The sequence below is a fragment of the Triticum aestivum genome, chromosome 1D (genome assembly GCF_018294505.1).
Source record: "Triticum aestivum cultivar Chinese Spring chromosome 1D, IWGSC CS RefSeq v2.1, whole genome shotgun sequence".
NCBI lineage: Eukaryota > Viridiplantae > Streptophyta > Magnoliopsida > Poales > Poaceae > Triticum > Triticum aestivum.
Genome location: NC_057796.1, coordinates 116,436,505 through 116,458,801, shown reverse-complemented (window position 1 = coordinate 116,458,801; position 22,297 = coordinate 116,436,505).

Here is a 22,297-nt window from a genome sequence, read left to right as displayed (position 1 = left end):
GCGCAAACCTCTGTGCATCGCTCGCCCCGACCACCCACAGTAACCGGGAACACCCCGATATTTTCCTCGCCCTCGCTTCTACCATGGTTTTTTCCGTCATGGACGGCCCAAAGAATGTTATGCAGCTGCGTCTCCGGCCTGCCCAGGATGAAAAGCCCATTTTCTGTCATGATTTTTTGTCATAGAAGTAGGAGACCACAACATTTATGATGATACCGGGTTTTGTCACAATTATCGTCATAGAAGTGTCATAAGTATGACAGATTTTTTTTGTTCGGCCCAAAATGTCACGGATGTGTCTTTTTTTGTAGTGCCCCGTGCGCATGACCTCTAGACCCCATGCACACGGGCCCTCGCCGCTGTAGCACCCTGTGCGGACGGGCGTGTACCGTGCCCATGGGACCCCCGTGTGCACGGGCCCAACTTACCCCGTACAAACAGGCCCATCAGGATTCCGGCCGAGAGCTCCTGTTTGGGCCTCCACTTCATCCCTCTCCTCCACCTACCTATATATTTTGTACCTAGACCATTTGTTAGGGTTAGCAAAGTACATGGTATGATCTCGAGAGCTTTGGTCCTATATACCCTCTCATGGAGATCAAGACCTCCTAGGAGAAGATCCCTAGTGGATTCACGACCCCATCTATGGAAGGATCTCCATCATAGGATGATCAAGACCTCATCTCCCCTTGGAATTTGGGATGAACTTTACCTTGTGATATTTTCCCTTTGTTGTTCATGTATCTTGTGGATCCATGTGTAACTAGTCTAGTGGATGTGTAATTAGGCTTTTTCTTGAGTTTTCCTCTTGTGATTTCCCCTCTTGCTCTTTGTGTTCTTCGCATTCTTCATGGACCCCCCTCCATTTCATGAAATATCTCCACTTAGGGTCTCCACCCTACAACAAGCAATGTCTACTCCGGTCCCCCATGTTGACATGATGGGGGCTGTAGAGACGACTGTCATGGCCAAGGTTGAGACCTCGGTCCCACAACGCCAAGGGGACGAGATCCTCAAGGTCGTCAAAGAGGGGTTGGGCCAATCATCGGCCAGCCGAAGTCTGCTCCAGCTCCACCGCCGCAGCTGGAGACCCACGTGCCTAGCATTCTGGTGTCGGGCTCTGAGGTTTTACCCCCACATTGCACCCAAGGATGGGCTAGCATCGGGTGGACTAAAGAAATGGAGGCAGCCATAACGGACTTCTCCCTTAAGGAAGGGCACCGCACGCTAATTGACGTGGCGCTGCAGGGCTTCCGGTCTGCCGAGGCCGGAACGCGTGAGGCCTTCAAGGGCCTCATCATGAGCTTCGAGGTATTCTTTTTCCCTTGAAAAAAAAATCGCCATTTAGGTTTACTTGCAAATCTGTATATCTGTCTGAAGATGTTTTCTCGCAGCATTTTAGTCGCCGTAGCCAGTAAGTAGCCCCCGAACCCAAGGCTAGTTTTAAGAAACTGGCGTTGGGATCGATGTTTAGGAGGAGCAGATAGAGTAGCCCCCAGGACCCTGGCCAAAGTATAAATGGATTGATCACGGTGCTTATGACAAAGTGGTTGTGTGCCGGTTTCGACCGCGGCTCCGAGCTCCGCCTCCGAGGAGATGAACCAGATGCTTGAGAGGTCCGAGAAGGACCTAGACCTGATGAACAAGCATGTCACGCAGTCTCAAGGTAACCAACCGGTGCTTCATGTTTATTTGAACATGGATAGTGTATGTGTGTGTGTGTGTGTGTGTTTATTTTGAAGTAGAAGCTGATTCTGAACTGTTTGAATGACATCGGCTTTAACCGATCTTGAGGAGCTCAAGGCCGAGCTTTTGAAGGCTCGGTACGAGGCCAAGCAGTAGAAGGTTGCTGGGGCCAAGGCGGAGAAAGACCTAGCTACCGAAAAGGTGGCTAGGGGGAAAGATTAGGCACGGGTCATGGAGGTCGAGGAGACCCTAAAGTGCGTTCGGAGCATGCGATACCCTTCAGGCTGAGAAGTAGAAGGCAAAGGAAGAGCTCAAGAAGCTCCATCTTGCACACTCCGAGCTCCAGACCAAGGCCCGAGCTGACCGCGAGGTGCTCCAACAAGTGGAGCAGATAGCCGTGATGTCTACTACACAACCTTCTTCTTGTAGACGTTGTTGGGCCTCCAAGTGTAGAGGTTTGTAGGACAGTAGCAAATTTCCCTCAAGTGGATGACCTAAGGTTTATCAATCCGTGGGAGGCGTAGGATGAAGATGGTCTGTCTCAAGCAACCCTGCAACCAAATAACAAAGAGTCTCTTGTGTCCCCAACACACGCAATATAATGGTAAATTGTATAGGTGCACTAGTTCGGCGAAGAGATGGTGATACAAGTGCAATATGGATGGTGGATAAAGGTTTTTGTAATCTAAAATTATAAAAACAGCAAGGCAACTAATGATAAAAGTGAGAGAAAACGGTATTGCAATGCTAGGAAACAAGGCCTAGGGTTCATACTTTCACTAGTGCAAGTTCTCTCAACAATAATAACATAATTGGATCATATAACTATCCCTCAACATGCAACAAAGAGTCACTCCAAAGACACTAATAGAGGAGAACAAACGAAGAGATTATGGTAGGGTACGAAACCACCTCAAAGTTATCCTTTCTGATCGATCTATTCAAGAGTCCGTAGTAAAATAACATGAAGCTATTCTTTCCGTTCGGTCTATCATAGAGTTCATACTAGAATAACACCTTAAGACACAAATCAACCAAAACCCTAATGTCACCTAGATACTCCAATGTCACCTCAAGTATCCGTGGGTATGATTATGCTATATGCATCACACAATCTCAGATTCATCTATTCAAACCAACACAAAGTACTTCAAAGAGTGCCCGAAAGTTTCTATTGGAGAGTCAAGACGAAAATGTGTGCCAACCCGTGTGCATAAGTTCACAAGGTCACTGAACCCGCAAGTTGATCACCAAAACATACATCAACTGGATCACGTGATATCCCATTGTCACCACAGATAAGCACATGCAAGACATACATCAAGTGTTCTCAAATCCTTAAAGACTCAATCCGATAAGATAACTTCAAAGGGAAAACTCAATCCGATAAGATAACTTCAAAGGGAAAACTCAATCCATTACAAGAGACTAGAGGGGGAGAAACATCATAAGATCCAACTATAATGGCACAGCTCGCGATACATCAAGATCGTACCACCTCAAGAACACGAGAGAGAGAGAGAGAGAGAGAGAGAGATCAAACACATAGCTACTAGTACATACCCTCAGCCCCGAGGGTGAACTACTCCCTCCTCGTTATGGAGAGCACCAGAATGATGAAGATGGCCACCGGTGAGGGATCCCCCCTCCGGCAGGGTGCCGGAACAGGGTCCCGATTGGTTTTTGGTGGCTACAGAGGCTTGCGGCAACAGAACTCCCGATCTATTCTGTTCCTCGATGTTTTTACGGTATATGGATATATATAGGCGAAAGAAGTCGGTCAAGGGAGCCACGAGGGGCCCACGAGGGTGGGGGGCGCGCCCAAGGGGGCAGGCGCGCCTCCCTGTCTTGTGGCCACCTCGAAGCTTCCTTGACTTCAACTCCAAGTATCCTGGATCACGTTCGTTCCAAAAATCACGCTCCCGAAGGTTTCATTCTCTTTGTACTACATTTGATATTCCTGTTCTGCGAAACACTGAAACCAGGGAAAAACAGAAACTGGCACTGGGCTCTGGGTTATGTAGCGACCCGACCTCAGACGGTCAAGCCTCTGTGTATCTATGCCATCCCTGGATCAGTATGCTGGCACACACAGTACATCAATGTATATATCAAAGTGCATTCACATGTATAAATAACGTAAAACTGATATATACCTTATAAGTCTCAGCGGAAACAATCAATCGGGTGTGAAGTCCCATCAACACCATCGGCAAGTTGAGTGTAGACCGTAACCCTACAAGGAAACTCACTCATCGTAGAAATAATCCTGCAACATGATACGTTGCAGCCGTGTAGGTCAGTACATTGAATGTCCGGTGCTCATCCAATCCTACCGTAGTTCTACATCTGCTAGCACCGTCCCAGCCAGAGTCACAACTAAGGTCAACCAAGCCAGAGCCCATAGTGACTTGTAGTTGCACAAGTAAGCTTCCGGGCATGAAGTATTCTTCCGTCTCTTTGAGTCTGGGTGAAGCTTTCCGCAAGATATCATGGTGCTTCTCCATGCATCCCGGCCATCCACTGGTTTCTCCACGGTGCCCGTCAACCGTCCTTCACCCAGTAGTGTGTATTGAATTCTTGTCTCGAGTCTCGAAATCTTGAGGTCTTGGAGTCTTGAAGATGCTGTCCTTGCCGATGCCATCATGAAGTTGTCGCCATTGACGTAGAGTCCTCCTTCTTCACACCACTCTTGTGCACTCATACCAAACCCCGTCTACTATAGTGTAGCATTAAAACTATATAACGTCCCGGGCTTGGTAATCAGGGAGATGGGTTCCTACCTCATGCATTCTACTCAACTACAAGATTCAATAACACTACTGGAGGGATTGTTGAAAGGGTGCTACTACATGCAAATAAAACATAGGTATGAAAAACATGGTCAAAGTGAACTTGCCTGGTATGTCGATGAAGATAATCGCACTCAAATAAAGACTTGGTAGAACTATTCGTCACTTCGTTGAAAATCTCTATAGTCAAACATAGCATTCATATAAGCAAACATACTAGCAAGCAATTCTAACACTCATAATAAAACCAACAAATAAATTGCAAAACAACAAGGGACACCAAATAAGAACAAAGGAAAACTACACAACAAAACTACTAAAGAAAACTCTACACATAACACAAAACAGTTTTGTCCTAAGTAAAAACTTAACAACAATTAAAACACTAAACTAATAAAGTAACAGAAAATAAAATGTAAAACAACCAAGTTAACAGAAAGTATTTTTCATAAAGTTTTACTAGCAAAAGGAAACACATAAAAAGCTAAATTAAAACTCTAATTATGCTTAAAACAAAACTAGTAAGAAAAAGAAATAAAACATTTTATTTTTCTGTAAATAAAAGCTCACCCTCTATAACTACAGAAACAAATCTGAAATAAAATATAACAGAGGTGAAAATAAATTTTAAAATAATTAAAACAACAGAAAACAGCAGCAAGTTAAAAATAACTAGTGCAGTGTTGTTTTCGTGAAAAACTAATTTTAATAAAATCTATAAATACCCAAATTAATCTTACTGCTAGGCAAGGTCAAAACAAAGCAGTGGCAAAAAGAATCACCTAAAAATATTAATATTAGCTCATATTATAGCAGAAATACTAATCTGACTAAAACCCATATAAAACAATTTTTAAAAACTAAAACATGGCCGAAACTATTTTATACAGAAACTTTAGGAAATTTGCAGACTAGATCAAAAAGAATCAATCAAAAACTCTAAATAACCTACGGGATTTAGAATTTATGAAACTGAAACTTTTCTGTTTTAAAAACAGAAAAGAAAATACAGAAAAAACAAACGGGCGCTATTGGGCCTACGGGGGTGCGATCTGTAGCTACCAAACGCTCGGGTGAAACTTAACAATACGTGCACGTGCGTTTAATAAAAAGAAACTGGCGAGACAGTTCGATCTAAACAGATAATAAACCGTACTAAACCGATCTATAAAAAACCATACTATTCGATAGATTTAATCTAGAGCGTTGAAATAAGATCAAACGGAGGTGGGGAGTTGGCCGGCTTACAGTGGGGTGGTCGTCGGCGATGCGGCTCGGACGTCGGCGGCGGCGTCGCTCCGGTCGTCGGCGGGGTCGGCGGTGGAGACAATGGGATGCAGCGGTCGAAGGCAGTTCCAACGATGGTCGCCAGTGCGCTCGGGGACGACGGAGACGGGCGGCGGTGAGCTCGTGGCGGCGAGGGCGTACGGTGGTCGTCGGCTGGCGGTGCTCTAGTGGGTTTAGGGCTCGGGCGAGGGCATGGGAAGTGCGGACGAGCGAGGGGAGTGCAGAGATGGTCTCGGGAGGCGGCGAGGGGGTCGGAGTAGCTCGATGGGGCGGCAATGGCGTGGCGGCGGCTTCGGCTCCGGCGAGAAGTTGAGGAGCAGCCGGCGGTTATTGGTGCGAGGAAAGGAGGGGAACGGGTCGAGGGGGAGATTATATATAGGGGGAGCAATTCTTGGAGGAGGGGGTGAGTCGGGGAGAGGATCCCAAGGATCACGGGATTCGGCGGCGCGGCCGGTGCGATCTGGCTCGAGCGAGGCTTGCGGAGGAAGAAGACGACGCGGGCCCCGCTGTCAGCGAGTGCGGGAACAGGGAGAGGTGTGGGCGACCGGTGGGGAGGGGTTTCGGGCGCGTGTGCGGGCTAGACCGCTGTGGGCCGCGGCAGAGGGAGAGAGAGATGGGCCTCGGGCTGGGTACTGCTGGCTTCGGCCGTTTTTTTTTTTGAAATAAGCACAGACAAGAAAATAAAGGGAAAACAATAAGACTTTTGTATAGACATATTATATACCAAAATTTTCATAAAAATAAATCCTAAAACATGAACATATTTTCATGTACAAATAAAATACACAAAAATTAACAAAAGTCAAACAATGCCGTTGTTGAAAGAAAACCCAATAAAAATAATTTGAATAAAACCCAAATAACTCCTAAATGGTTTTGAATTTGAATTTCAAACCACTTCCAACTCTATTTCATATAATTAGAAGAAGTCATTTTATCTTCTCTCATGAAAATCATTGATTTGCATAAAGCTTCGGAATTTGAAATATGTCCAAATGGAATTCAAGTCTTTTCAAAACCCTTTTCATTTTTTTAAATGAAAGAAGTCATATTATCCTCACTCTATGGTTTTGTGATGAAATGAATTTGAATTCATGAAGATCATAATGCAAAGATGAAAGTTTTGGGAAAGTCCTTTTATTCCCTCTCGTTCAACTTTCAAAAGGTTTCAAATTTCACTCACTTTCAGTCAATCAATCAACCATTCAATCAAACAAACAAACACAAATATTTATTTAATATAACATTCCGAATTTTAGAATTTTGGGATGTTACAAACCTACCACACTTAAAATGAATCTCGTCCTTGAGATTCGAAGAGGCTAGCAAGAAAGGTTGGGGTTTGGGGGTCTTCTAGCAAATCCATTGACCAGAGAGGTCTGGAGTGCTACCGCACTTAAAAAGCAAGGCTATGGTTCCGACAAAATTCATGTACTCTTCCTTTGGGTTGACAATGTCGGTCTTCTCATATCTTGTGAGTAGCTCCCATACTGAGATTCTTCCGGCAGGGGTATAACCTTTTCCTCAATTTCTTGTGTCCTTCCATCATGGTAAGGTTCGTTCGAGGCTGAGTCTTCATATCTGACAGGTCTGTCGCCAATAATAAACGACTATCGAAACCTCCTGGTGGTCAACAATTTCTGGTTTCTGCAGGAAATTGGTCTGGGTTGAATCTCACCGTATATCCTACGGTTGGCAACGGTTGCCTGTAAAGGGTTCCATCGTCCTACCATTCTATGGTTTTAAACAAGGTTTGATATCGTCGTCTCTCTACGATGGGTAAGTCACTCAGATTTACCATTCCAAATAACAAGAGCGAATGATACGAGTAAGTCGATATGGTGATCAATCCATTCCGCACCCAAATCATTACCTTGTATAAGGTTTAGCGAATCTCGCGTTTCTAACACTCGGTCATTCTCACAAGCATTGCAGAATTTTTCTTGTCCACGAACTGGGTTCGGGTAACTCCATTGATTCTGCAAGCTGAATGAAACATCTATCGTTACTTCACAACTCTCGGGGTTTCGTAGCCTCCTAAGGAACATCTGCTCATCAAATCACATCTTCTTCCAAAATTTCTTCTTGCAGGGAGTACTTGATCTTTATTAATTCCTGGGCCTGTGGGTTGTGGGCCCACTTCAATACTTGCATAGCTTTAACTCATCCTATTGGGTTATATGGTTCCATATTCCAACATTATACCCCCTTTAAATCCAATATTACTACATTCCTTCATACTCTTGGGGTAGCCTTCATATCAAAACAAAATTCCAGTTTATTTGGTCCAAACTCCACTCCGTGAAATATCATTATCCTTTCCATGGGTCAAGTGTCCTCACCGGGTACTACCACCCTTAAAATAAAATGCACAATTTCATCCATAGACCATATTTCTCATATCCTCGAAAATGGTCCAAATTTGCGTTCATAGAGTAACAACTCATACAATTCAACATATGAAAACATGTCACATTAACTTTATTGATTCATGAATTCATTACGACTCTGAGACTTTCATTACATAATTCAACTCGTCGAACTCATGAAAATTAACATTGCTTTCTACTACTCTTATTGTCCATATCAAAATATTGACTACTCAGCCCCAGCTTTCTTCCGATCTGAACATCCCCTAGCAAAATGTCATGCTTCCTTGCAGCGAAAACAAATGACTTCCGACATGTCTCGGGGCTTCTTTGTGATTATGTAGGCTCCTTGGATTTTTAGCTTCTTTTTTGGACATTTACCATCGTAATGACCTAAATCCTTGCACCTGTAACAAGTGATATGACTCAGGTCCTTCTTTGCAGAAGTTGGGTTGTTCTAGGGTTGCCTTCGTTTTCTCTTCATGGATTTCTCTGTAATGATCAGAGCTTCTATTTCCCGAGGTTCAAACTTCACTTCTGTTGTCGGGAAGTCTCTGAGATACTCTTGGCTTTCCTTCGTGCAATACTCTGAAAAATGTCCTTCTTCTCCACATGAATAGCAAGCTTGGGCGAATAATCTGTTTAGGCCTTCACCATTAGGGTCTTCAATAACTTCCTTCATCGCAGGTTCTTCTGAATTTTCCCTGAGGGCTTCTTTCATGGCTTCCTTACGCTGCTTAGTAATTTCTTGTACCTTGGGGTAAATCTGACATTGAGTACGGTAGTGCGTAGTTCCTTCACACAGGAAACAAGTAACCTGCCCAGTCAAGCATTCTTCAGCTGGGCGATTTCCTTCACAATGAGGGCATCCATCCTTGTGTTCTTCATTGGTGTGTCCTATTTCTCCACAAATCTTGCAAGCACAAGGTTTCTTCTTCGGGTTATCATAGTTCTTCCGAATAAGACGAGATCTCAACAGAGTCTTCTTGAATTCCTCCCAAGTTTTTGCTCCGTTGCATCCTTGTATGGCTTGATGCATTTTCCACCAGGTTTCAGCACTCTCGGTAAAATACTGAATAGCATCTTGAACCTCACTTCCTTGAAATCATTTTTTCCCCGAAGTGATCCTCCATGTTTTTAATCCATAGCTCTGCCTTCGGTTGAGTCATCGGTCCAGAGAATACTAGTCCTTCTTCATTCATCATCTATTGGGTCCAAGGGTTTTAGGGTGAGATAAGAGAGAAGAATATAGCGATATACACATGATACAAAAAAAATAGTTTTGAAAATTGGTTTTATTTGCAGCTGTCGAAAAAACATCATACAAATGACAGCTCACAAATCGTCGTATCTAACGTAAGTATATATAACACGGGCTTGGTCTTCTAAAGATCAAATCAATCTTCAGAGGCTCTGAATTCTTCAAGACTTTAGAGTCTTCATCTGTTGTAGCTTCTTTCCTCCGAAATATATAGTGCAATCCTCTTTTCTCTGAATTGGTCATCATTTGTCCGGTGTTCTTATCCTTCTTGGAGCGGCTTCAGTACATCAACGTATATATCAAAGTGCAATCACATGTATAAATAACGTAAAACTGATATATACCTTATAAGTCTCAGCGGAAACAAACAGTCAGGTGTGAAGTCCCATCAACGCCATCGACAAGTTTAGTGTAGACCGTAACCCTACAACGAAACTCACTCATCGTAGAAATAATCCTGCAACATGATACATTGCAGCCGTGTAGGTCAGTACATTGAATGTACCGGCAAGATCATTGTAAGAAAAACAGATGATAAAACTATACTATATGCAATATGACTTTGTGGCTCTGGGTCTGAGGTTTTTGCGTAAAAGCTAATTTTATTTTCCCTACAACAAAGGAATATCAGGAGTCCGTACTACGGAGTTTTCTATCATGACATGGTTCCGCCAACCGATGTCTCATAGCCCAAAATCATCATAACTTGCCCACAATTATGTTATCAGTCCGGTGTTGAGAGTTCCGAGATAGATCCAAGTCCAGAGGCTCAAATTGTCCATAACCGGGGACACGGCTAATCGATTAGGTTTTAACCCTCTGCAGAGGTTTGTACACTTTACCCGCAAGATTCGATTCCTCCCTTTTCATCCTCGTACTTCATGATGTTTGAGAACAGGATGATCGAAACATGGTCTTCTGAAGAGTTCCCCTGACCACTGTCCGGTGCTCATCCAATCCTACCGTAGTTCTACATCTGCTAGCACCGTCCCAGCCAGAGTCACAACTAAGGTCAACCAAGCCAGAGCCCATAGTGACTTGCGGTTGCACAAGTAAGCTTCCGGGCATGAAGTATTCTTCCGTCTCTTTGAGTCTGGGTGAAGCTTTCCGCAAGATGTCATGGTGCTTCTCCATGCATCCCGGCCATCCACTGGTTTCTCCACGGTGCCCGTCAACCGTCCTTCACCCAGTAGTGTGTATTGAATTCTTGTCTCGAGTCTCGAAATCTTGAGGTCTTGGAGTCTTGAAGATGCTGTCCTTGCCGATGCCATCATGAAGTTGTCGCCATTGACGTAGAGTCCTCCTTCTTCACACCACTCTCGTGCACTCATACCAAACCCCGTCTACTATAGCGTAGCATTAAAACTATATAACGTCCCGGGCTTGGTAATCAGGGAGATGGGTTCCTACCTCATGCATTCTACTCAACTACAAGATTCAATAACACTACTGGAAGGATTGTTGAAAGGGTGCTACTACATGTAAATAAAACATAGGTATGAAAAACATGGTCAAAATGAATTTGCCTGGTATGTCGATGAAGATAATCGCACTCAAATAAAGACTTGGTAGAACTATTCGTCACTCCGTTGAAAATCTCTATAGTCAAACATAGCATTCATATAAGCAAACATACTAGCAAGCAATTCTAACACTCATAATAAAACCAACAAATAAATTGCAAAACAACAAGGGACACCAAATAAGAACAAAGGAAAACTACACAACAAAACTACTAAAGAAAACTCTACACATAACACAAAACAGTTTTGTCCTAAGTAAAAACTTAACAACAATTAAAACACTAAACTAATAAAGTAACAGAAAATAAAATGTAAAACAACCAAGTTAACAGAAAGTATTTTTCATAAAGTTTTACTAGCAAAAGGAAACACATAAAAAGCTAAATTAAAACTCTAGTTATGCTTAAAACAAAACTAGTAAGAAAAAGAAATAAAACATTTTATTTTTCTGTAAATAAAAGCTCACCCTCTATAACTACAGAAACAAATCTGAAATAAAATATAACAGAGGTGAAAATAAATTTTAAAATAATTAAAACAACAGAAAACAGCAGCAAGTTAAAAATAACTAGTGCAGTGTTGTTTTCGTGAAAAACTAATTTTAATAAAATCTATAAATACCCAAATTAATCTTACTGCTAGGCAAGGTCAAAACAAAGTAGTGGCAAAAAGAATCACCTAAAAATATTAATACTAGCTCATATTATAGCAGAAATACTAATCTGACTAAAACCCATATAAAACAATTTTTAAAAACTAAAACATGGCCGAAACTATTTTATACAGAAACTTTAGGAAATTTGCAGACTAGATCAAAAATAATCAATGAAAAACTCTAAATAACCTAAGGGATTTAGAATTTACGAAACTGAAACTTTTCTGTTTTAAAAACAGAAAAGAAAATACAGAAAAAAACAAACGGGCGCTATTGGGCCTACGGGGGTGCGATCTGTAGCTACCAAACGCTCGGGTGAAACTTAACAATACGTGCACGTGCGTTTAATAAAAAGAAACCGGCGAGACAGTTCGATCTAAATAGATAATAAACCGTACTAAACCGATCTATAAAAAAAACATACTATTCGATAGATTTAATCTAGAGCGTTGAAATAAGATCAAACGGAGGTGGGGAGTTGGCCGGCTTACAGTGGGGTGGTCGTCGGCGATGCGGCTCGGACGTCGTCGGCGGCGTCGCTCCGGTCGTCGGCGGGGTTGGCGGAGGAGACAAAGGGATGCAGCGGTTGAAGGCAGTTCCAACGATGGTCGCCAGTGCGCTCGGGGACGACGGAGACGGGCGGCGGTGAGCTCGTGGAGGCGAGGGCGTACGGTGGTCGTCGGCTGGCGGTGCTCTAGTGGGTTTAGGGCTCGGGCGAGGGCACGGGAAGTGCGGACGAGCGAGGGGAGTGCAGAGATGGTCTCGGGAGGCGGCGAGGGGGTCGGAGTAGCTCGGTGGGGCGGCAATGGCGCGGCGGCGGCTTCGGCTCCGGCGAGAAGTTGAGGAGCAGCCGGCGGTTATTGGTGCGAGGAAAGGAGGGGAACAGGTCGAGGGGGAGATTATATATAGGGGGGAGCAATTCTTGGAGGAGGGGGTGAGTCGGGGAGAGGATCCCGAGGATCACGGGATTCGGCGGCGTGGCCGGTGCAATCTGGCTCGAGCGGGGCTTGCGGAGGAAGAAGACGACGCGGGCCCCGCTGTCAGCGAGTGCGGGAACAGGGAGAGGTGTGGGCGACCGGTGGGGAGGGGTTTCGGGCGCGTGCGTGGGCTAGACCGCTGTGGGCCGCGGCAGAGGGAGAGAGAGATGGGCCTCGGGCTGGGCACTGCTGGCTTCGGCCGTTTTTTTGAAATAAGCACAGACAAGAAAATAAAGGGAAAACAATAAGACTTTTATATAGACATATTATATACCAAAATTTTCATAAAAAGAAATCCTAAAACATGAACATATTTTCATGTACAAATAAAATACACAAAAATTAACAAAAGTCAAACAATGATGTTGTTGAAAGAAAACCCAATAAAAATCATTTTTAAAACACCAGAATGATTTAAATTTTACTTTCCTCCAATTTTATATTGTAGGGAATCATTTTACCCTAATTTCCAAATAATTTATTTTTGGAGAAAAATAATTTGAATAAAACCCAAATAACTCCTAAATGGTTTTGAATTTGAATTTCAAACCACTTCCAACTCTATTTCATATAATTATAAGAAGTCATTTTATCTTCTCTCATGAAAATCATTGAGTTGCATAAAGCTTCGGAATTTGAAATATGTCCAAATGGAATTCAAGTCTTTTCAAAACCCTTTTCATTTTTTTAAATGAAAGAAGTCATATTATCCTCACTCTATGGTTTTGTGATGAAATGAATTTGAATTCATGAAGATCATAATGCAAAGATGAAAGTTTTGGGAAAGTCCTTTTATTCCCTCTCGTTCAACTTTCAAAAGGTTTCAAATTTCACTCACTTTCAGTCAATCAATCAACCATTCAATCAAACAAACAAACACAAATATTTATTTAATATAACATTCCGAATTTTAGAATTTTGGGATGTTACAAACCTACCACACTTAAAATGAATCTCGTCCTTGAGATTCGAAGAGGCTAGCAAGAAAGGTTGGGGTTTGGGGGTCTTCTAGCAAATGCATTGACCGGAGAGGTCTGGAGTGCTACCGCACTTAAAAAGCAAGGCTATGCTTCCGACAAAATTCATGTACTCTTCCTTTGGGTTGACAATGTCGGTCTTCTCATATCTTGTGAGTAGCTCCCATACTGAGATTCTTCCAGCATGGGTATAACCTTTTCCTCAATTTCTTGTGTCCTTCCATCATGGTAAGGTTCGTTCGAGGCTGAGTCTTCATATCTACAGGTCTGTCGCTAATAATAAACGACTATCGAAACCTCCTGGTGGTCAACAATTTCTGGTTTCTGCAGGAAATTGGTCTGGGTTGAATCTCACCGTATATCCTACGGTTGGCAACGGTTGCCTGTAAAGGGTTCCATCGTCCTACCATTCTATGGTTTTAAACAAGGTTTGATATCGTCGTCTCTCTACGATGGGTAAGTCACTCAGATTTACCATTCCAAATAACAAGAGCGAATGATACGAGTAAGTTGATATGGTGATCAATCCATTCCGCACCCAAATCATTACCTTGTATAAGGTTTAGCGAATCTCGCGTTTCTAACACTCGGTCATTCTCACAAGCATTGCAGAATTTTTCTTGTCCACGAACTGGGTTCGGGTAACTCCATTGATTCTGCAAGCTGAATGAAACATCTATCGTTACTTCACAACTCTCGGGGTTTCGTAGCCTCCTAAGGAACATCTGCTCATCAAATCACATCTTCTTCCAAAATTTCTTCTTGCAGGGAGTACTTGATCTTTATTAATTCCTGGGCCTGTGGGTTGTGGGCCCACTTCAATACTTGCATAGCTTTAACTCATCCTATTGGGTTATATGGTTCCATATTCCAACATTATACCCCCTTTAAATCCAATATTACTACATTCCTTCATACTCTTGGGGTAGCCTTCATATCAAAACAAAATTCCAGTTTATTTGGTCCAAACTCCACTCCGTGAAATATCATTATCCTTTCCATGGGTCAAGTGTCCTCACCGGGTACTACCACCCTTAAAATAAAATGCACAATTTCATCCATAGACCATATTTCTCATATCCTCGAAAATGGTCCAAATTTGCGTTCATAGAGTAACAACTCATACAATTCAACATATGAAAACATGTCACATTAACTTTATTGATTCATGAATTCATTACGACTCTGAGACTTTCATTACATAATTCAACTCGTCGAACTCATGAAAATTAACATTGCTTTCTACTACTCTTATTGTCCATATCAAAATATTGACTACTCAGCCCCAGCTTTCTTCCGATCTGAACATCCCCTAGCAAAATGTCATGCTTCCTTGCAGCGAAAACAAATGACTTCCGACATGTCTCGGGGCTTCTTTGTGATTATGTAGGCTCCTTGGATTTTTAGCTTCTTTTTTGGACATTTACCATCGTAATGACCTAAATCCTTGCACCTGTAACAAGTGATATGACTCAGGTACTTCTTTGCAGAAGTTGGGTTGTTCTAGGGTTGCCTTCGTTTTCTCTTCATGGATTTCTCTGTAATGAGCAGAGCTTCTATTTCCCGAGGTTCAAACTTCACTTCTGTTGTCGGGAAGTCTCTGAGATACTCTTGGCTTTCCTTCGTGCAATACTCTGAAAAATGTCCTTCTTCTCCACATGAATAGCAAGCTTGGGCGAATAATCTGTTTAGGCCTTCACCATTAGGGTCTTCAATAACTTCCTTCATCGCAGGTTCTTCTGAATTTTCCCTGAGGGCTTCTTTCATGGCTTCCTTACGCTGCTTAGTAATTTCTTGTACCTTGGGGTAAATCTGACATTGAGCAGGGTAGTGCGTAGTTCCTTCACACAGGAAACAAGTAACCTGCCCAGTCAAGCATTCTTCAGCTGGGCGATTTCCTTCACAATGAGGGCAGTCATCCTTGTGTTCTTCATTGGTGTGTCCTATTTCTCCACAAATCTTGCAAGCACAAGGTTTCTTCTTCGGGTTATCATAGTTCTTCCGAATAAGACGAGATCTCAACAGAGTCTTCTTGAATTCCTCCCAAGTTTTTGCTCCGTTGCATCCTTGTATGGCTTGATGCATTTTCCACCAGGTTGCAGCACTCTCGGTAAAATACTGAATAGCATCTTGAACCTCACTTCCTTGAAATCATTTTTTCCCCGAAGTGATCCTCCATGTTTTTAATCCATAGCTCTGCCTTCGGCTGAGTCATCGGTCCAGAGAATACTAGTCCTTCTTCATTCATCATCTATTGGGTCCAAGGGTTTTAGGGTGAGATAAGAGAGAAGAATATAGCGATATAAACATGATACAAAAAAAAAGTTTTGAAAATAGGTTTTATTTGCAGCTGTCGCAAAAACATCATACAAATGACAGCTCACTAATTGTTGTATCTAACGTAAGTATATATAACAGGGGCTTGGTCTTCTAAAGATCAAATCAATCTTCAGAGGCTCTGAATTCTTCAAGCCTTTAGAGTCTTCATCTGTTGTAGCTTCTTTCCTCCGAAATATATAGTGTAATCCTCTTTTCTCTGAATTGGTCATCATTTGTCCGGTGTTCTTATCCTTCTTGAAGCGGCTTCAGTACATCAACGTATATATCAAAGTGCAATCACATGTATAAATAACGTAAAACTGATATATACCTTATAAGTCTTAGCGGAAACAAACAGTCGGGTGTGGAGTCCCATCAACGCCATCGGCAAGTTTAGTGTAGACCGTAACCCTACAACGAAACTCACTCGTCGTAGAAATAATCCTGCAACATGATACGTTGCAGCCGTGTAGGTCAATACATTGAATGTACCGGCAAGATCATTGTAAGAAAAACAGATGATAAAACTATACTATATGCAATATGACTTTGTGGCTCTGGGTCTGAGGTTTTTGCGTAAAAGCTAATTTTATTTTCCCTACAACAAAGGAATATCAGGAGTCTGTACTACGGAGTTTTCTATCATGACATGGTTCCGCCAACCGATGTCTCATAGCCCAAAATCATCATAACTTGCCCACAATTATGTTATCAGTCCGGTGTTGAGAGTGCTGAGATAGATCCAAGTCCAGAGGCTCAAATTGTCCATAACCGGGGACACGGCTAATCGATCAGGTTTTAACCCTCTGCAGAGGTTTGTACACTTTACCTGCAAGATTCGATTCCTCCCTTTTCATCCTCGTACTTCATGATGTTTGAGAACAGGATGATCGAAACATGGTCTTCCGAAGAGTTCCCCTGACCACTGTCCGGTGCTCATCCAATCCTACCGTAGTTCTACATCTGCTAGCACTGTCCCAGCCAGAGTCACAACTAAGGTCAACCAAGCCAGAGCCCATAGTGACTTGCGGTTGCACAGGTAAGCTTCCGGGCATGAAGTATTCTTCCGTGTCTTTGAGTCTGGGTGAAGCTTTCCGCAAGATGTCATGGCGCTTCTCCATGCATCCCGGCCATCCACTGGTTTCTCCAGGGTGCCCGTCAACCGTCCTTCACCCAGTAGTGTGTATTGAATTCTTGTCTCGAGTCTCGAAATCTTGAGGTCTTGAGTCCTGAAGATGCAGTCCTTGCCGATGCCATCATGAAGTTGTCGCCATTAACGTAGAGTCCTCCTTCTTCACACCACTCTCGTGCACTCATACCAAACCCCGTCTACTATAGCGTAGCATTAAAACTATATAACGTCCTGGGCTTGGTAATCAGGGAGATGGGTTCCTACCTCATGCATTCTACTCAACTACAAGATTCAATAACACTACTGGAGGGATTGTTGAAAGGGTGCTACTACATGCAAATAAAACATAGGTATGAAAAACATGGTCAAAGTGAACTTGCCTGGTATGTCGATGAAGATAATCGCACTCAAATAAAGACTTGGTAGAACTATTCGTCACTCCGTTGAAAATCTATATAGTCAAACATAGCATTCATATAAGGAAACATACTAGCAAGCAATTCTAACACTCATAATAAAACCAACAAATAAATTGCAAAACAACAAGGGACACCAAATAAGAACAAAGGAAAACTACACAACAAAACTACTAAAGAAAACTCTAAACATAACACAAAACAGTTTTGTCCTAAGTAAAAAACTTAACAACAATTAAAACACTAAACTAATAAATTAACAGAAAATAAAATGTAAAACAACCAAGTTAACAGAAAGTATTTTTGATAAAGTTTTACTAGCAAAAGGAAACACATAAAAAGCTAAATTAAAACTCTAATTATGCTTAAAACAAAACTAGTAAGAAAAAGAAATAAAACATTTTATTTATTTGTAAATCAAATCTCACCCTCTATAACTACAGAAACGAATCTAAAATAAAATATAACAGAGGTGAAAATAAATTTTAAAATAATTAAAACAACAGAAAACAGCAGCAAGTTAAAAATAACTAGCGCAGTGTTGTTTTCATGAAAAACTAATTTTAATAAAATCTATAGATACCCAAATTAATCTTACTGCTAGGCAAGGTCAAAACAAAGCAGTGGCAAAAAGAATCGCCTAAAAATATTAATTCTAGCTCAAATTATAGCAGAAATACTAATCTGACTAAAACCCATATAAAACAATTTTTAAAAACGAAAACATGGCCGCAACTATTTTATACAGAAACTTTAGGAAATTTGCACACTAGATCAAAAAGAATCAATCAAAAACTCTAAATAACCTAAGAGATTTAGAATTTACGAAACTGAAACTTTTCTGTTTTAAAAACAGAAACGAAAATACAGAAAAAAAAAACAAACGGGCGCTATTGGGCCTACGGGGGTGCGATCTATAGCTACCAAACGCTCAGGCGAAACTTAAAAATACGTGCACGTGCGTTATAAAAAGAAACCGGCGAGACGGTTCGATCTCAACAGATAATAAACCGTACTAAACCGATCTATAAAAAAACCATACTATTCGATAGATCTAATCTAGAGCGTTGAAATAAGATCAAACGGAGGTGGGGAGTTGGCCGGCTTACAGTGGGCTGGTCGCTGGCGATGCGGCTCGGACGTCGTCGGCGGCGTCGCTCCGGTCGTCGGTGGGGTCGGCGGAGGAGACAAGGGGATGTAGCGGTCGAAGGCAGTTCCAACGATGGTCGCCAGTGCGCTCGGGGACGACGGAGACGGGCGGCGGTGAGCTCGTGGCGGCGAGGGTGTACGGTGGTCGTCGGCTGCCGGCGCTCTAGTGGGTTTAGGGCTCGGGCAAGGGCACGGGAAGTGCGGACGAGCGAGGGGAGTGCAGAAATGGTCTCGGGAGGCGGCGAGGGGGTCGGAGTAGCTCGGTGGGGCGGCAATGGCGCGGCGGTGGCTTCGGCTCCGGCGAGAAGTTGAGGAGCAGGTGGCGGTTATTGGTGCGAGGAAAGGAGGGGAACGGGTCAAGGGGGAGAGTATATATACGGGGGGAGCAATTCTTGGAGGAGGGGCTGAGTCGGGGAGAGGATCCCGAGGATCACGGGATTCGGCGGAGGAGCAGGGGCTGGACCGCTGTGGGCCGCGGCGGAGGGAGAGAGAGATGGGCCTCGGGCTGGGCACCGCTGGCTTCGGCCGCTTTTTTTTTTAAATAAGCAGAGACAAGAAAATAAAGGGAAAACAATAAGACTTTTATATAGACATATTATATACAAAAAATTTCATAAAAATAAATCCTAAAACATGAACATATTTTCATGTACAAATAAAGTACACAAAAATTCACAAAAGTCAAACAATGCTGTTGTTGAAAGAAAACCCAATAAAAATCATTTTTAAAACACCAGAATGATTTCAAATTTACTTTCCTCCAATTTTATATTGTAGGGAATCATTTTACCTTAATTTCCAAATAATTTATTTTTGGAGAAAAATAATTTGAATAAAACCCAAATAACTCCTAAATGCTTTTGAATTTGAATTTCAAACCACTTCCAACTCTATTTCATATAATTTGAAGAAGTCATTTTATCTTCTCTCATGAAAATCATTGAGTTGCATAAAGCTTCGGAATTTGAAATATGTCCAAATGGAATTCAAGTCTTTTCAAAACCCTTTTCATTTTTTTAAATGAAAGAAGTCATATTATCCTCACTCTAGGGTTTTGTGATGAAATGAATTTGAATTCATGAAGACCATAATGCAAAGATGAAAGTTTTGGGAAGTCCTTTTATTCCCTCTCGTTCAACTTTCAAAAGGTTTCAAATTTCACTCACTTTCAGTCAATCAATCAACCATTCAATCAAACAAACAAACACAAATATTTATTTAATATAACATTCCAAATTTTAGAATTTTGGGATGTTACAGGTTAATAGGTTAGTCCCAAAAATAATATAAAAAGTGTTTAATAAAGCCCATAAACATCCAAAACAGATAATATAATAGCATGAATACTTCATAAATTATAGATACGTTGGAGACGTATCAGCATCCCAAGCTTAATTCCTGCTCGTCCTCAAGTAGGTAATTGATAAAAGAAATAATTTATGAAGTGTGAATGCTAGCAGGTGCACAAGTTTGATCAATGATAATTTCAATCACCTTTTCTAGCATCCTTATATATCATAAAAGTAGCTCATCTCATAAAGCTTCTCATGATCAAGTAACAAGCTATTCACATGTTAAAGTATAGATCATAAACTTTCTTGAAAACTAACAAACCGTGTTATCAGTCATCAAATAATTACAATTCATCTTATTTTCAGGAAGAGTCTATGTCAGAGCTTTGATTTAGCAAACTCCACATACTCAACTATCATTTAGTCTTTCACAATTGCTAACACTCACGCGATATTTATGGGTTCAAAGTTTTAATCAGACACAGAGAAAGATAGGGGCTTATAGATTCGCCTCCCAACCTTTTACCTCAAGGGTAATGTCAACAATAATAGTTCATGATGCCTTACATCCAATTGGATATATATATCAGAATCTTTCCAACACAATGTGCTTGCCAAAGGAGAAAATGTAAAAAGGAAAGGTGAAGATCACCATGACTCTTGCACAAGAATAAAAGATAGGCCCTTTGCAGAGGGAAGCAGAGGTTGCCATGCGCTTTTATAGTTGGATGCACAAAATCTTAATGCGAGGGAATGTCACTTTATATTGCCACTTGTGATAGGGACCTTTATTATGCAGTCCATCGCTTTTATTGCATCCATATCACAAGATCGTATAAAGCTTATTTTCTCCACACTAAAAGATCATACATATTTAGAGAGCAATTTTATTGCATGCACCGATGACAACTTACTTGAAGGATCTTACTCAATCCATAGGTAGGTATGGTGGACTCTCATGGCAATACTGGTTTAAGGGATGTTTGGAAGCACAAGTAGTATCTCTACTTGGTGCAAAGAATTTGGCTAGCATGAGGGCGAAAGGCAAGCTCAACGTGTTGGGCGATCCATGACAATATACTTTATTTCGGATATAAGAAAACATAACCCATTACGTTGTCTTCCTTGTCCAACATCAACCTTTTAGCATGTCATATTTTAATGAGTGCTCACAATTACAAAAGATGTTCAAGATAGTATATTTATATGTGAAATCTCTCTTCCTTCAATATTCTTTCATGAATTGTTCAAGTGACCAATACAATGTTTGCTAACCTTCTATAAATTTACCACCTCTAATTCTTATATGTAAAGTCATTAATCCCCATGGGATAAGCATATGAAACATATATAATTTCAGATTTATGATATTCAATTCATTCAACCATTTACTCATAGGATATAAGTGAAGCACACTAGTAAATGACAAACTACTCCAAAAAGATATAAGTAATTAAATAATTATGTAGCTATGTGAAGACTCTCTATCAATTAAGAATTTCAGATCTTTGTATTTTATTCAAACAGCAAGCAAAACAAAAGAAAATAAAATGACGCTCCAAGCAAAACACATATCATGTGGTGACTAAAAATATAGCTCCAAGTAAAGTTACCAATGAACGAAGACGAAAGAGGGGATGCCATCCGGGGCATCCCCAAGCTTAGGCTCTTGGTTGTCCTTAAATATTACCTTGGGGTGCCTTGGGCATCCCCAAGCTTGGGCTCTTTCCACTCCTTATTCCATAGTCCATCGAATCTTTACCCAAAACTTGAAAACTTCACAACACAAAACTTAACAGAAAACTCGTAAGCTCCGTTAGTATAAGAAAATAAAACCACTTTTGGTACTGTTATGAACTCATTTTAAATTCATATTAGTGTAATATATACTGTATTCCAACTTATCTATGGTTCATACCCTCCGATACTACTCATAGATTCATCAAAATAAGAAAACAACACATAGAAAACAGAAGCTGTCAAAAACAAAACAGTCTGTAGTAATCTGCATCAAACGCAAACTTCTGGATCTCCTAAAAATATGCCAAAATAGGAAGACCTAGATAATTTTATTATTGATCTACTGCAATTGGAATCAGTATTTTATCACTTGCTGGTGATTTTTAACAATTTTTTCATGAGCAGAAAGTTTCTGTCTTTTTCAGCAAGATCAAATAATTATCATCCAAGAAGATCCTATAGGTCTTACTTGGCACAAACACTAATTAAAACATAAAACCACACCTAGACAGAGGCTTGATGATTTATTTATTACTAAACAGGAACAAAAAGCAAGGAACAAAAATAAAATTGGGTTGCCTCCCAACAAGCGCTAACGTTTAATGCCCTAGCTAGGCATGATGATTTCAATGATGCTCACATAAAAGATAAGAATTGAAACATAAAGAGAGCATCATGAAGAATATGACTAGAACATTTAAGTCTAACCCACTTCCTATGCA